The sequence below is a fragment of the Mesocricetus auratus genome, unplaced genomic scaffold (assembly GCF_017639785.1).
Source record: "Mesocricetus auratus isolate SY011 unplaced genomic scaffold, BCM_Maur_2.0 Super-Scaffold_100025, whole genome shotgun sequence".
Classification (NCBI taxonomy): domain Eukaryota; kingdom Metazoa; phylum Chordata; class Mammalia; order Rodentia; family Cricetidae; genus Mesocricetus; species Mesocricetus auratus.
In genome coordinates this window covers 4,800,754-4,815,767 of record NW_024429206.1, presented here as the reverse complement: position 1 = coordinate 4,815,767, position 15,014 = coordinate 4,800,754, and the positions used below count along the sequence as shown (strand labels likewise).

General features: G+C 50.4%; 1 long non-coding RNA gene across 1 annotated transcript; it reads right to left on the bottom strand.

Annotated features, from left to right (window-relative positions):
• Window positions 1-631: 631 nt before the first annotated feature.
• Window positions 632-8,136, bottom strand: LOC121133912. Its single transcript, XR_005870928.1, has 4 exons — window positions 8,095-8,136; window positions 7,531-7,574; window positions 3,141-3,233; window positions 632-715 (listed from the first exon to the last, which is right to left on the bottom strand). It is a non-coding gene; the product is annotated as an uncharacterized LOC121133912 (long non-coding RNA).
• Window positions 8,137-15,014: the final 6,878 nt, after the last annotated feature.

The window sequence follows — 15,014 nt, the reverse complement described above, 5'->3', positions numbered from 1 at the left end:
CGGGTAGGAGAGTGCTGAGCTCTGCCTCTGACCAGCCATGAAAATCAAGTGATTACACATCTACATGTGAAGGACACACAGGGAAGCTTTTACACAAACGCAGGGACGAACCGTGCTGTGGTCTCTAGGTCAGCAAAGACCGTTAAGCACCCGCACCAAAGTGTTAGCTAAAGGGAAATGCTGGAAACTTGGACAACGGCCATCACTGTTCATAATGATCAGGAGGCGCCATGGAGGGAACAACGATACAGCAGCAGGGTAGAAGTGGATATCTACGAAATCAAAGAAGACTTACCCGAAACGAGAGGAGTCTTGGAGATTGTTTTTTTAAAAACAGGTGTCAGCACTTGGTTGTACAAGACTGAGGACCCGAGTTCAAATCCTCAGAACCCAAGTAAGAAGCTGGGGATGGGGTGGGGCTGCATGCTCACCCATAGCCCCGGAGCTTCGGAGGGAGGAGACAGGAAGGTCTCTGAGGTTTGCTAGTCCCTGGATCCAGGTTCAGTGAGAGACCCTGCCTCAAAGGAGTGCGGCAGACAGTGATGGAGTAACTCCTGATGTCCTCCTCTGGTCCAGGGCACATACCCTCCCACACACATGTTCACACCCACTCACATTCCACACTCACAACCCCTCACCTGTGTTTGTACATCCTCAGGCTTCATCCTGGCTCATAGGTAGACAACTGCACCATTCCAAGTTACTGCTCAGGAACCTGTGGGAAAGGGAGGAGCCAGGATTCTCAGTGGGTCCCACGGTCTTTAAACTACTGCTCCCAACCTGCATGGGTGTGGGCAGATGGGAGGGGCTGCACCTCTGTAGACCCTGGGTGTCTCTGGCAGAACCCGCACAGTCAAGATACTGTCATTCCTCAGAAGCTCTGTGTACCTGCCTAGTGTCACTTTGACCATGGGCTCTTCCATCTGAGGAAAGTGTCACAGTGCTAACAGACACAGCGTTTGTTAATTCAGAGAGGAAGGTTCCGCTGGGGTAGGAGGACATGCAACATCGGGATTCCATAACATATGGAAGCTAACACAGATGACTCCTGCTTTCTCATGTGGACTTCCAAATCCCTGTATTTACAGACTCCACCACTTCCTGGCTGTGAAGAGCCATTCAGCCTCTGTGACTTTCAGTTTCCTTACATTTAAAGAGAAAACATTCTTTCATGTTACTGGTGTGCACATGTGTACCAACACACACACACACACACACACACACACACACACACAGGCACAGGCACATGCAAACTGGCAAGCTGCAGCACTCATGTGGAGGTCAGGGGAAAACTTGGGGGACTCAGTTCCCTCTTTCTGCCACGAGGGGTTCAGAGATCAAATTCAGGTCATTGGGCTTAGCCACAAGCATCATCACCCACTGAGCCATCTCACCCTCCAGTTCCCTCTTCTTAATAGGAGTTTGAGATGATAAAATTAGAATTTCTCTCTCTCTCTCTCTCTTTCTCTCTCTCTCTCTCATCTCTCTCTCACACACACCCACATACACATACACACACACACACACACACACACACACACACACACACACAGAGCAAGTGCCCAGTCAATCGGTCATATTTTGCTCATGGACACAGCCTTGGACTCAGCTTTGGAGAACCAGTTTCAGTGTTGGAAGCCTTGCCTTCAGTTCATGCGCATGGCTCAAGCTGCACAAAGACACATGGCTAGGACAGGTCCCTCTGGAACAGACAGCTGAATCCCTCTGTCCTAGTTAGGGTCACCATTGCTGCGGTGAAACACCATGACCAAGGCAACTTGGGCAGGAAAGGGTTTTTTTTTCCATCTTACATTTCTAAGTTAACAGTCCATTGCTGAGGGAAGTCAGGGCAGGAACCTGGAGCTCTCCACACTCAATGACTTTTCTAGCCCAAAGTTCCAAAGTCCTTCCGCAATCCTCCCCTAAACAACACCGTAAGGTCTGTCATAGCAATACTCCACTAGCCTGGCACAAACTTGTCTTAGTTAGGGTTACTTCTGCTGTGATGAAACACCATGACCAAAAAGCAACTCGGGAAAGAAAAGGGTTTATTTGGCTTCTGCATCCACACTGCTGGTCATTACTGAAGGAAGCCAGGACAGGAACTCCAGCAGGGCAGGAACCTGGAGGCAGGAGCTGATGCAGAGGCCATGGAGGGTGCTGCTCACTGACTTGCTCTCCATGGCTTGCTCAACCTGCTTTCTTATAGAACCCAGGACCACTAGCCCAGGGATGGCCCCACCCACAATGGGCTGGACCCTTTCCCATCAATCACTAATTAAGAAAATGTCCCACAGCCTGATTGCATGGAGGCATTTTCTCAAATTGAGCCTCTCTCCTTTCTGATGACTCTAGCTTGTGTCAACTTGACATGAAACTGGGCAGGATACTGAGTGTCACAGACAAAGGTCGGTGCTGGGAGGCCTCCTAGTCAGTGCAAGGGACTCAAGCCCAGGTCAGTGGTGTCACTCAGGGAGCTTCAGAAAACAATGCCCATTTTGTGAGCCCATCATGCTTAGTAAATCAACTCTCTGGGTTTGCAATCTAGAGCCTGAGTTATTTGTTTGTTGGGGTGGGGGGTGATGTGGGGATTGATGTCAGGGTCTTGCACAGGTAGAATGTATTCTCTCTCACTATGCCCCACCCCCAGGCCCTCAGAAAGACACACTTCTTAAACTGTCTTCTCAGAGCTGTCAAATTACAGGAGGTACCACAGGGCAAGCTCAGCTCTGTGAAAGACAGAGTGGTGCTGGGGCAGGCAGGATGGTGTCTGTTCTGGGAGAAGGTTGCCCTCACCAGGCTGCCATGTTGTTTTTAAAACAGAAAGAAAGAAAGAAAGAGAGAGAGAGAGAGAGAGAGAGAGAGAGAGAGAGAGAGAGAGAGAAAGAAAGAAAGGGAAAGATCGAGGGAAGACAGGAGGAGGAAGGTGGAAGAGGGAGGGAGAGGGACAGAAAAATCCTCCAAGCATTCATTGCAAATTGTAGCCCTTTTTGGAAGTCAAAAACCCAACAGCGGTCTGGGCCTCCTCCTCACCTCCATCTCTAGTTGGGAGCCTCCCATCGCATTTCCAGGCCCCCTGGAGTGGCTGAAATATTATATTTCTCTGGGGAAATGAATCTCAGCCTGTGGCTGAAGCTCACCGCAGTCAGGACTCTCTCCGAGCCCACATTCTGGACACTTGCTGTTCTGATTGAACACGCTGGAGTCAGGTCTGCACGCTGGGACTTCTCAATCTATTCAGGAGGAAATCAGCATGGCACATGGTTAATATTCACACTGAGATTAACCCCCAAAGCCCCACCCCTCATTCTAGTTCCTTCTCCTGCTCCCCTCCGAGGGCCCGGCTCTGCTGAAATACATATGGAGTTCATCTGAAAGCCAGATTTACGGAGGCTGCCGAAGCCTGGCATGCTAACAGCCATAAGTCATATTCCTATTATGGGTTGTGCAATAAAAGTTTGGATATCCATTCTGGTGGATTTTGAGGAACTCTTGGGAAAAAATCTGGGCTTCCTGAACACCGTGAAGTCTTTTACAGAGAGATGTCGTCTCCTTGGTGGCTTAGAGGAGCCAGGGCCACCAGTGCTCTGGTCGATGAGATCAGTCGGTTACCCCATCACGACTGCCAGTGTCCCACTCCCCTGAGATAGCGTCCTGATTCTGTCTCCTGGGGCAAAGGGCTGCATGACCTAGGGAAGACCCCTAGTTACACTGAAAATAGCGTCCTTGGGGGTGAACTCAAATGTTCTCATTTCCCTTTATGTGAATTATTTTCTGACTCCAGTGTTTAGCCATCACACTGTCCCCCTCTAGGACCCTTCCTCTTTCTGTGGTCTCAGGTACCTGTGGTCAACTGTGGGCTGAGGACATTACACAGAGAATTTCAACAATAACTCATGTATATTATGTTGGGCACAGTTAGAGTGGGATGATAAAATCTTATGCATCCTATGGGAACACACTGTCCCTTTGGAGCAGAAAGAATGATTAAGAGCTCCAGCTCCTCCCTGGCCTCCAGGGGACACAGGTTTGAATGCCAGCATGGTGAGGTGGCTTTTAAGCCTCTGTAACTCTAGTTCCATGGGATATGATGCCCTCTTTCGGTCCCTTGAGGTACTGCATGTTCATGGAGCACAGATAATGCGTGCAGATAAAATACCCATAATACATAAGGTAAAAATAAATCTTAAAACAAGATCATTATGCCTTTGCAGGATGTACCCAGCGTCTGTGTTACCTACCCAGTAGTAACATGTGGCAGGTTCTCAGCTACTCACAGTCACTGTATGGCTGTGTTTGTCGAAGAATAGAAAACTGCATAGTCAGGATTTCTCTGTGTAGCTCTGGCTGTCCTGGAACTCACTATATAAACCTTGAATCTGGAGATCCGCCTGCCTCTGCCTCCCAAGTTCTAGGATTAAAGGTGTGCAATACCACTGCCCAGCTGTCAAAGACCTCTTGGGTGGTTGCTTGGTGTGACTGACAATGTTCATTTTATCTTAACACGTATGCATCATGTGAACTCACTGGACTCAGGAAGGAGCCTCTCTGTGGTGGAGAAAGATACTTAGAAACAGAGAGAGGCCACATTCACATCTCTTTCTCGAAGCATTAACTGGTATCTCTTTTCACTGTTGTCTGCAATCTTTTACTGCACCTGAAATGTGACCAAATGTCACCACAGACAGACAGCAGGCAATCTTCTCATCTCCAGCCACCCTCTGGTGGTCTTGGAGTACATCTCCTGTGGAGGAGGGGGACTACATAGTCCAGACTATTTTCTCACACTCCTGATGAGTGACAGCCACCCTGAAGTGCCTCTGTGTGGTGGCTGGGAACTGCTGGTGTATGTGGAACCCTGTCCTGAGAGTGAATTAAAGCAACCCTGGGGACTGAGAACATGAACCCAGTCTGGAAAAAAGGAAGAGAGTCAGCCCCAGCTGGTTCAGTGAGCCCGCCAGCAGCTAGGGACAGGCAGAGAGAGGCCTTTGTCAGCTGCTCTCTCCATGGCAGAGCTACCCTGCTCCCTGGAAGATAAAAGGCCCTTCAGGCTGCAAGCTGTGCAGAAAGGCTAGCATCTGAAGCCGCCAGAGTGCTGTGTGGACAGGGTAGGGGGATCTATTTTCATAGTTTCTGATACTCTCACGCGTGTGGAAACAGGATGAGCTACAAACCTTCTGCAAATGCTGGGGAGCTGGTGGCTGTACAGGGGACCCCAGCATGGCTGTTGCCCAGAAACTGTGAGTAACACTCAGGGGTCCTTGCAGGATAGAAGCAAAAATTCTTCCCCAGGGTAGATATTAACTTCATTTACCTCCTCCTGACTCCCAGCGACAAACCATGGATCCGCCCTAGCTCACCCTGGAGAGCCAGTTTCTTAGGTTACTTACAGAGCACGATTGAGGGGTTACAGGAACGACACTGAGTGACCCTAAGTCATTGGAAGGTCTGCACCCAGCATAGAGGACACTGCCCACCCTGGCTGCATGGAACTCATTCCTGTTAGCTTTACCACCTGTCTACTCTAGCATCTCCCTGAGATTCCAGGCACCATTGGGGCCAAACTGCACAGGTCCCATGATCCGCCCCACCCCTCCTTCTGTGAGGGGATGTTAACAGGCCTGACCGTGGTGATCTGATGAAGATGGGGGCTGCTTGGAGGAATAGAGGAACCGGGAAAAGCAGTGTGGGTGCAACCGTGTGCGTGCTCACACATGCTTTTCCGGAACAAAGTCTGTGTCGTTCTTCCGATGTCTAAGGAGTTGATTTGAAACTGTGACAAAGAGTGCTCTGTAATTAAAGGGAAGGAGAACGGATGGAGTGTAGTGGCTAGAATGGAGAGTTGGAGGCGAGGCTGGGCTCAAGGGGTCTGGAAGTCTGATGAGCTGCCAGGGGACAGTCAAGCTCAGAATGTCTTCTTGGGTGAGTTTCCCAAACGGCCTCAGTCTCCTATTGCACAGTTTCTGGGTGAATTTCACACACTCTGTGCTATGCCCAGCACACATTGTCCACCATTGCTTTCGAAACTACATCAAAAGACAGAGACTCTATTAAACTGTTGGAAAATCTTTTAGTCAGCATCCTGAGTCTTAGGTTGCAACGGCTGTGATTAATGAGATACCCAGCAAGAGAGGCCTTGCGGGGTGGGGAGGAGGGTTTGTTTGGGCTCATGGTCTGAGAGGACCCAGTCAACTCGTCGTGGGCAGCAAGGGGAGGGAGGTGACTCCAAGGTGGCCCGAGCACGCTGCTAGGGCTTCTCACCTCCAGGCAGGAAAAAGAGAACGGTCAGGAAGTGAGGATGAACTATACAATCTCAAGACCTACCGTCACTGACCAGTCACACTTCTCCTACAGAAGATGTGCCTCCTGGCATTTCCGAGATGACACTGCTGGCTGGGGACCTGGCTTTTGAACACTTAAACTTCCAGGAAGCATTCTCATTCAAACCACGTGACCCTTTGTTGGCTGCCTGTGCTGGTGCAAAACCCTTCACCTCTCTGTGATTCCGTTTTCCCATCATGAAAATGGGGCCGATGCTCATACCTGAGCAGACAGCACTGGAGTTAGGATGCCTGCAGGCCTGGAACTCACTATGTGACTCAGGCTAGCCCCAGACTCCTGCCTCTGTCTCCCCAGCACTGAAATTACAGGCAGGGATCACCGTATCCAGAAAGTCCCACTCTCCTCTGAGGGTTAGGCTGTCATTTCTGGTTTCTGAGGCACGCAGTGGCCACGCCTGTAGTCAGGCCAACTTCCTGGGAAGCGTAGGCAGTGAGATTTGGGCTGAAGGAAGTACTCTGCCTTCGCTCTACAGAGCCCACTCTCAGCTCTGGGCCCTGTGCTAATTGACTGGTGGGTTATCTCATGCAGCCACCACTGTGGCCCTGGACCAGTGCTTGTCTTAGTTAGGGTTTCTATTGCTGCTACAAGACACCGTGACCAAAGAGCAACTTGGGGAGGAAAGGGTTCATTGGGCTTACACTTCAGCATTCATCGCTATTCATCGCTGGAGGAAGCCAGGACAGGAACTCAGACAGGGCAGGAACCTGGAGGCAGGAGCTGATGCAGAGGTCATGGAGGGTGCTGCTTACTGGCTTACTCCTCATGGCTTGCTCAGCCTGCTTTCTTATAGAACCCAGGACCACCAGCCCAGGGATGGTCCCACCCACCATGGGCTGGGCCCTCCCCCACTGATCACTAATTGAGAAAATACCCTACAGCTGGATCTCATGGAGGCATTTCCTCAGCTGAGGCTCCTTCCTCTGATGACTCTAGCTCATGTTAAGTTGACACAGAACCAGCCAGTACAGTGTTCTGTTATTCCTTCAATGGAAGGAAATGGCGCTTGGTGGTTAAGGGACAGACCCAAGGTCACTCGGCTGAGAAAGGAGCAGGAACCCACAACTGGACTGGACCCTGTGGCCTTGGCTCCCCAAAACTGGGCTCAGCAGCCCCACAGCAGTTAATCAGATACTCTTCAAATATGGCTTCCTCTCATCATTAGGGCTACCGTCTCCATTATCTGCCCACCTTTCAGATAAAAGCCCAAGTGTCGAGGAGGCCCCGCGGATTCCCTAGAGTAGAAAATTGCATAGTCAAATCCAAACGACATTCTACCACTCAGGGTCCATTCCCATCCATTTATACCTGTCAATCAAGGCAACTCACACAAAAGCCCCGCCACGAGCAGGCACCCATACCTCCAGCCCCCCCACTCCCTCCCCAGGAAGCTCCTCCCAGCTCTGACCACAGCCCACAGGACAGAGGTCAGCCACCTCCCACCGCTCTAATTGCCAGGCCCCTCTGGAGGCTCAGTAACTCCCCAGCAGACTGCTTTTGGGGGCCTCCTGTCACCGTGTTTTACAGCCCTCTCGTTGAAGAGCGAAATCTGTATTGATTTCAGAACAATTCAAGCTGTAAATTACTGGTCATGATCGGCTTGGTAACCCTGAGATGAGAATCTATTGACTGACCAAGGGCTTAAATCTAATTATCGTCCCAGGAAAGCCATTGGCAGAGCTGCCCCAATGCCTGTGTGGAAAGGAACTGTTAAACAGTTGAGAGCTACATGGGAAAAAAATCTAGAGTGGTTACCCGGGGGGTCCCTGAAGACCCAAGCCCAAGACTTCCCCTTGGCCACCAGCTGGCCTTGGGTGGCTTGTGTAATTAGTAACAGTGACAGGGACGGCGACAGCACAAAGGGCTGCTGCTTTGGGGGCTAGGCACGTCCTTCAGCTTCTGTCTGTTTCCTCACCTCTAAGCAGAGTGCCCCGTCACAAGGTCGGGGAGAAAATGAAGCGATTCGAGTGACTTGCTGAGATCGGAGCTTGGTACCCTCTTACCTGTTACTCGGGAAGGAAAAAACAAAACAAACAAACCTAGCATGTGAAGCGCCTTGCCTGAGGTCACACACAACTTGGGATACAGACCTCAAAATGGTCCTTGACTGCTAACGTTTAAATGCAGCTGAGGGGCTGGAGAGATTGCTCAGTGGTTAGTGTGCTGGCCTGAGTGCAGTTCCCGGCCCCACCTGGGTGGCCCATGGCTCTGGGATCCAGCTCTGGCTTCTGGACTCTATTGGCATCTACGCTCATAAGCACAATCTCTCTCTCTCTCTCTCTCTCTCTCTCTCTCTCTCTCTCTCTCTCTCTCTCTCTCTCTCTCTCTCTCTCTCACACACACACACACACACACACACACACAAACACACCAAGTGCAACAAGTTTCTCAACTGAAACACGAAAATATTAAAACCAAAGACGAACCACTGGAACCCCAGGTTTGCATCTTACTGCTGCTGACCTATCCTCTCTTTCCCCAGGTCCAAGGGCAGCACCAACCTCCGTCGACAGACTCTTGAGCAAAGGGATGCATTCAAAGATTTTTAAGTTTCCTGTGAGGTCCTAGATGAAAAGCCAGAAGGTTTTGGCTCAAAAGATGCTGACCAGCGACTGCCCTTGTCACATGGGCTTGCGTTTCCTGTACCCTGTATCTGACCCATTTCCCTTATTCATCATGCCTGCGGAGCTTCTGGAGGCCCTGGAGGTTGTAGGAGGGAGTAGCAAGCTCACTGCACACTTCACCCCTGCACAGGTGCACAGACGGGGTCACCCAGACAGCAGGTAACAGAGTCGGCCTGCCTGCGATGACAACCTTGGCCCTTAACCAAGGTTCCTTAAGCCGAAGTCTCACCTGTCTACATGGGGAGGTAGGAAGGGGAGAGTGATCATGGCTACTTCTCGGGTTGAGACTTTTTGGGCTAACTCTGGGGACAGAATGGCTAATGGCTCTGTGAGAGTAAGTCCTGATCCAGAGACCAAAGGCTTCCCGCATCCCTGGGTTGAGCAAGCAGAAAGTGGTTTCTGCATCCCTCTGTCCCACTTTCCACTCTCCACACCCTGAAGTAAATACAGTGAGAGGCTGGGAGTGCTGAGGCTATAGTGCTCTTGGTCCTCAGCGTGCAATAGCCCTCAGGTCTCGGATACCAAACTACAAACTGTGGCCAGCTTCCCTGCATGGTAGCACAGCTGGAGGCCAGGGGAGGGAAAGCTCCCTTCTCTTCCGGGGCTGCCAGCATGGAAACCAGCTTTCTAGGGTTTCTCAGGGAGACAGACAAGCCTGAGCCTGGAGTGTTTTCACAAATGCTGATGAGACACTGGACAGGAACCCCTTCCCACTTGCCGCCTGCAGGGGCGTCAGACCAGCCGAGAACTGGCATTGAGCCACTAGGTGGCGCTGGTGGCCCTGGCTAACAGATGTGGGAGGCTCTGATAACCTACCTCTGGGTAGTCCCGAGTCTGCACAGGGCTGCTTTGTATAGATCAAACCATCTGGCCAGGATTAGAGTCTAAGAAGCAGGTGATGAGGAGAAGACTAGAGGTCATGCGGCTAGGAGGTGTCTGAGACAAGACTCAAATCCATGAATCAGCAGGAAGTTCCCACTGCAACAAACCTCAGTGTGAGCATCCAACTTCCCCATTGGCAGGCTTCTGTGAGAAGACAGGTGTGTGCGGAGGTGTGTGATGGCTCGTGTGTTTTACCTTTAATAAAATTAAATTGTAAAGGCTAATCCTTGTCTCCTACCCTCCAGCCTCCAAGCCCCACAAAGTCCAACATAAAAGGCGTTAAGGACCCTGGTAACCAAGTTCCAGTGTGGAGCAAGGAGGAAACATTGTCCCCTACTGATGCAACCAGAATGACTCTGGTGCAAGTTCAAGACCAACCTCTCCACATAGTGACTTCCAGATCAGTTAGGGCTATGTAGGGAGACCCTGTCTCAGTAACATTAAAAGGAAAAAATAATAATTTCATGACATTTCCACATGTCCATTACTCATCAGGTCATTAACTAATGCATATTAAGAATCTACTGACATGCCAGTGTCAGTCTGGCGTCAAGAGCAGAGAGTACAGGAGAGCCAACCACGGAATATGAAAATTAAACACACGTGGAAGTACATACACACAGGCACACACAGGCACACACACACAAATGTACATACACACAGGTGCATACATACATATAGATGCACATAGCACACACGCAGAAGCACACACATATGCACACACGTACACGTTCATATACACACAAACAATGCGCACACATGCAAACGTGCACAAACACGCATGTACACACATGTATACACACACACTAAAAAAATGCAATAAAAATTTTAATAATAGTTTTCTCTCTTCCAAGAATCTGGAAAGCTATGGGAAATCAGAGTGAATGACCACACAAAGAATGGGATTTGTTCTCCTGGGGAGTAGAAGCCAGACTGTCCTTGAAGGCAAATATGCCTTTCCACACTGGTGAGCCTGTGTGCTCTCGAGCCCTGGGAGAATGGGCCCTCTCATGCTGTCTTAGAGGAAGTGGTGATCCCTTAGAGCTCAAGGAGATCTCCCCACCTGGGAAACTTGGGTGCATAGAGCTGCGAACCTCTCATCTGTGGGCTTGGGGGAATGTCAGTGTCTGAGCTAAATGAGAATGCAAATACCCACTGCATCATCTGGTGATGGGAGGTGGAGGCACTCTCAGTGCCTGGTGTCTCTCACTCTGGTATCTTTGCCTGTCCTCGTGTGAGGTGGTTGTGGTAGTTTATATAAGAATAGGCTCCAGGGAATGAAAGTGTGTGTGTGTGTGTGTGTGTGTGTGTGTGTGTGTGTGTGTGTGTGTGTGGCCTTGTTGGAAGAAGTGTTATCACTGTGGTTGGGCTTTGAGGTTTCAAAACCCCATGCCACTCCCGTCCCCCCAACCCCTGCCCCAGCCTCCTTCCTCTCTGCCTGCTGCCTGCGGTTCATGGTGTCAAATTCCCAACTACTTCTCCAGCACCATGCCTGCCTGCATTCCACCATGCTCCCCCACCATGATGATAATAGACTACACCTCTGAAACTGTGAGCGAGCCCCTGGTTAAAGGCTTTCATTTAAAAGAGTTGCTATGGTCTTGGTGTCTGTCTCATCACAGCAATAGAACACTTCCTGAGACATAGATGAATCTGTCCTGTGGATGGCCATTCTTCATTCTGTCTCTTGCATCTGAGAGGCCTCACATGGACATTTGCTGAGAATCTGGAGCTGCGATAGTGCCATACGCGCGCGCGCGTGCCTCTGTGGGGGGCGGGGTGTAGAGGAAAAATAGCATGGGGTGGGGCTGGGGGTGGGGTGAGATGGGTGTTCTTACTTTCAGCAGCCACGGTTTTCCAGGCTGCACCAAGTCTTCCAGCTGTCAGCCGTGGATGAATTTTCATCCCTCCACACCCCCAGCAACACTAGATACTAATGGTTACCATGGCTGTGTAGCACTGGGTGCTCAATGCTCAGCTTCCATTTCAGCTTGTCCGGGGCTAAAGAGATGGCGAATGTGACTCTTCTTGGCAACATGGGTACCCTCTTTCACAAGGTGCCTGTTCGTAGATTGTGCTTTTTTTAGAAACAAAATGGGTATTGGATGCATGAGGAGCAAAGAGCCCTTTCCACTCTGGGACTTGTTTCCCACGTTCTTCCTGGTGTTTGCTGGGGGGCGGGAACTTCCTGTTTTCAGGCAGTCAATCTGACCCTTCCTCCCTGCTTAGCACCACTGACCCTGGCTAGGTGGTCTTCACCTGTCCTGTGAAGCTGTGTCCATCTTCTCCTGAGAAAGTATTGTTCCAAGTAGCAGGGTCCACGATAAGTCTGGGGACCTTTAGATAGAATTGTAGGGGTGTTTTAGAGACCTCCATGTGTGAAATGGACTTGGGACCGTTTGTTGGATAGCATGGCTGACTTTGTGCCCCATTCACTTTAATTCCAACAGTAAGAGTTCACCGGCTGTCACTGTTTTGTTTACCCATTGACTTCCCCTTGGGATCCCCCCCATCCGCCCACCCCGCAGGCTGCTTGGGTAGAAGAAAGCCAAGGCCGGGTGGCCCTAGTCTGCTGGTTTACATCAAGCCAGCTATGGTCATACAGGTCATTGTGGTGCGCATAACCTGTGAGATCATTGCTTCAGCTCATTGGCCGTGTGTGACTCAGGGACATCCACATCGCTTTCAAGTCACTATTTTCTTTTTTGAAAAAAAAATTGTGTGTGTGTACACATGAGTGCATGGAGTTGCATGAGTACAGGCATGCACATACCACAGCACACATGTGGAGGTCAGAGGGCAATCCTGGGTGTCAGTCAGTTCTACCTACAAGGAGTCTGAGTGCTAGGATTACACAACTATAGCAGCTGGATTCCATGAGGGGTCTGCAGGTTTGAACCCAGGGCCTCACACTGTGTGGCAAGCGCCTTTGTACCCACCCAGTGTTAATTTTTTTTTTTTTTTTTGCATGTGGGGTGGGGAATTGATCACTGGGACCTGTGGGAGGTATAGGAGCTAATCGGTGAAGAGAGCCTGGACCAACCTGAGTGTATGGGTGCTGGCCATGGAGTTGCTATGCTGTTGTGATGAGAGAGCCTCCAGGGAACAGGCTCTTTCTCCAGGCCTTCCTCTAGGAAAGGAAACTGAGCAGAATCTGTGCATCTTTCCCACCCCAGCCTTGGAGGAACCAGCAACAGCCGCAGCGTCATGGGTGGGTGCAGAGTGCCACCTAGTGGTCTGAAGGGGAAATGGATGAGGTTGTCCCAGTGACCTCGAGGATACTTTAAGGCTTGGCTGGGGGGCAGGCGGAGAGGCCATGATGGTAGCCTGTGCCAGCTGTGGCTCAGATGGCAAAGGGCCTACTGTACAGATCCAAAGACCCGAGTCTGTATCTACAGAGTTCGTGTAACAGCTGGGCATGGCAGCGTGTATCTATAACCCAAGCTCTAGGCACAGGATCAGATGAGCAATAGTAAATAGTTTTGTGTGTGCGTGCACATGTGTGCGTGTGTGCGTGTGTGTGTGTGTGTGCGTGTATGTGTGTGTGTGTAAAGAAAAAAGAGGGCATGAATTTGAGGAGTGGGGGGAACATGAGAGAGGAGGGAGGAGGGGCTGAACTGATGTAAAGGTAGTGCCCATGTATGAAACAGATAAAACGTTTTAATTAACAAAAAGCCTTTTAGGGAAATCAGCCATGACTAAGCATTACACACTTCATTTAGTGTGGGTGAGATTATGTTTATCACACCCTGTAAGGTATGTTGAAGGGCTAAGACTTCCATTTCTCCAGAAGATTTTTTGTTCTGACCTTTGTGGGATCTCTGGCATCGGTGTTTCCGTTGTCTCCAAAGTGACTTTTGAATCTTCCAAGTCACTTTCTGGGGTTCATCTAACAGGATGGTGAGACACATTCAGTTAGGATTTCTATTGCTGCAAAGAAACACCATGACAGGGAGCAAGTTGGGGAGCAAAGGATTTATTCAGCTCATACTTCCATATTGCTGTTCATCACCAAAGCAAGTCCAGACAGGATCTCAAACAGGGCAGGATCCTGGAGGCAGGAGCAGGAGGGGTGCTGCTTACTGCCTTGCTCAGCCTGCTTTCTTATACAACCCAGGACCACCAGCCCAGGGATGGCCCCACCCACAGTGGGCTGGGCCCTCCACAAGTGATCACTAGTTGAGAAAATGTCCTACAGCTGGATCTCATGGAGGCATTTTCTCAGCTGAGGTTCCTTCCTCTCTGATGACTCTAGTGTGTGTCAACTCAGCACAGAAAACCAGCCAGTAAATGCACCTTAGTAGGCTGGGAATTTCATGACAGGCGTGTGGAGAAGCCAGGTGCCACCTGAATATTTAAAAATGTGGCTCTGCGCTGCAAACAAATCCGAGGTATCGGGAAATGAAAGACAAAATGTCCAACCTTTTGTGCTAAGAGAATGCATCTGCTGCCTTTATTGCTGAGAGAGAGAGAGAGAGAGAGAGAGAGAGAGAGAGAGAGAGAGAGAGAGAGAGTGCCACACCTGCGTGTCTTTAATTGCAAGTGCTAAGAAGTCGGGGTCAGTCAGTCAGTCAGTCAGTCTCTCTCTCTCTCTCTCTCTCTCTCTCTCTCTCTCTCTCTCTCTCTCTCTCTCTCTCTCTCTGTCCTAGAGAGGGAGCAGCCTTATATACAGGCTTACAGGACAGTATCGAAACCCCAGGTGGAAGAGATCGTGTTTTCCTCATGCTAGATGCTGATGTTAGTGGGGCAATGCTAGAAAACAGGATGCACCTGTGGCTATCAGCTGACAAACAACTCAGAGAACCTGTGGGGGCTGGGCCCCAACATAAAAAGACCTGGCTAAGCCCACAGGTCTGCTTCTTCAGCTTCTGTGGTTCCAGAGCGTGGAGGCGACAGTCAAGAGGCCACAAAGGACAAACAGTGACCTGGAATCTCACACCCACACAGGACAGATGTGTAACAACCACAGCATGACACTTGTGGGCTATAACACAGATGGGGGCCACACCCCCTCTACAACTGGGTTGATTTTGGTGGGGTGTGTGTACTTGCTGGGACCAGAGGTGATGCCAGGTGTCTTCAATTGCTCTGTGTTTTCAGACAGACTCAACCTGAACCCGGATGGGGCTCAGCGATTTGACTAGGCTGACTGGTCAGTGAGCCCCCATA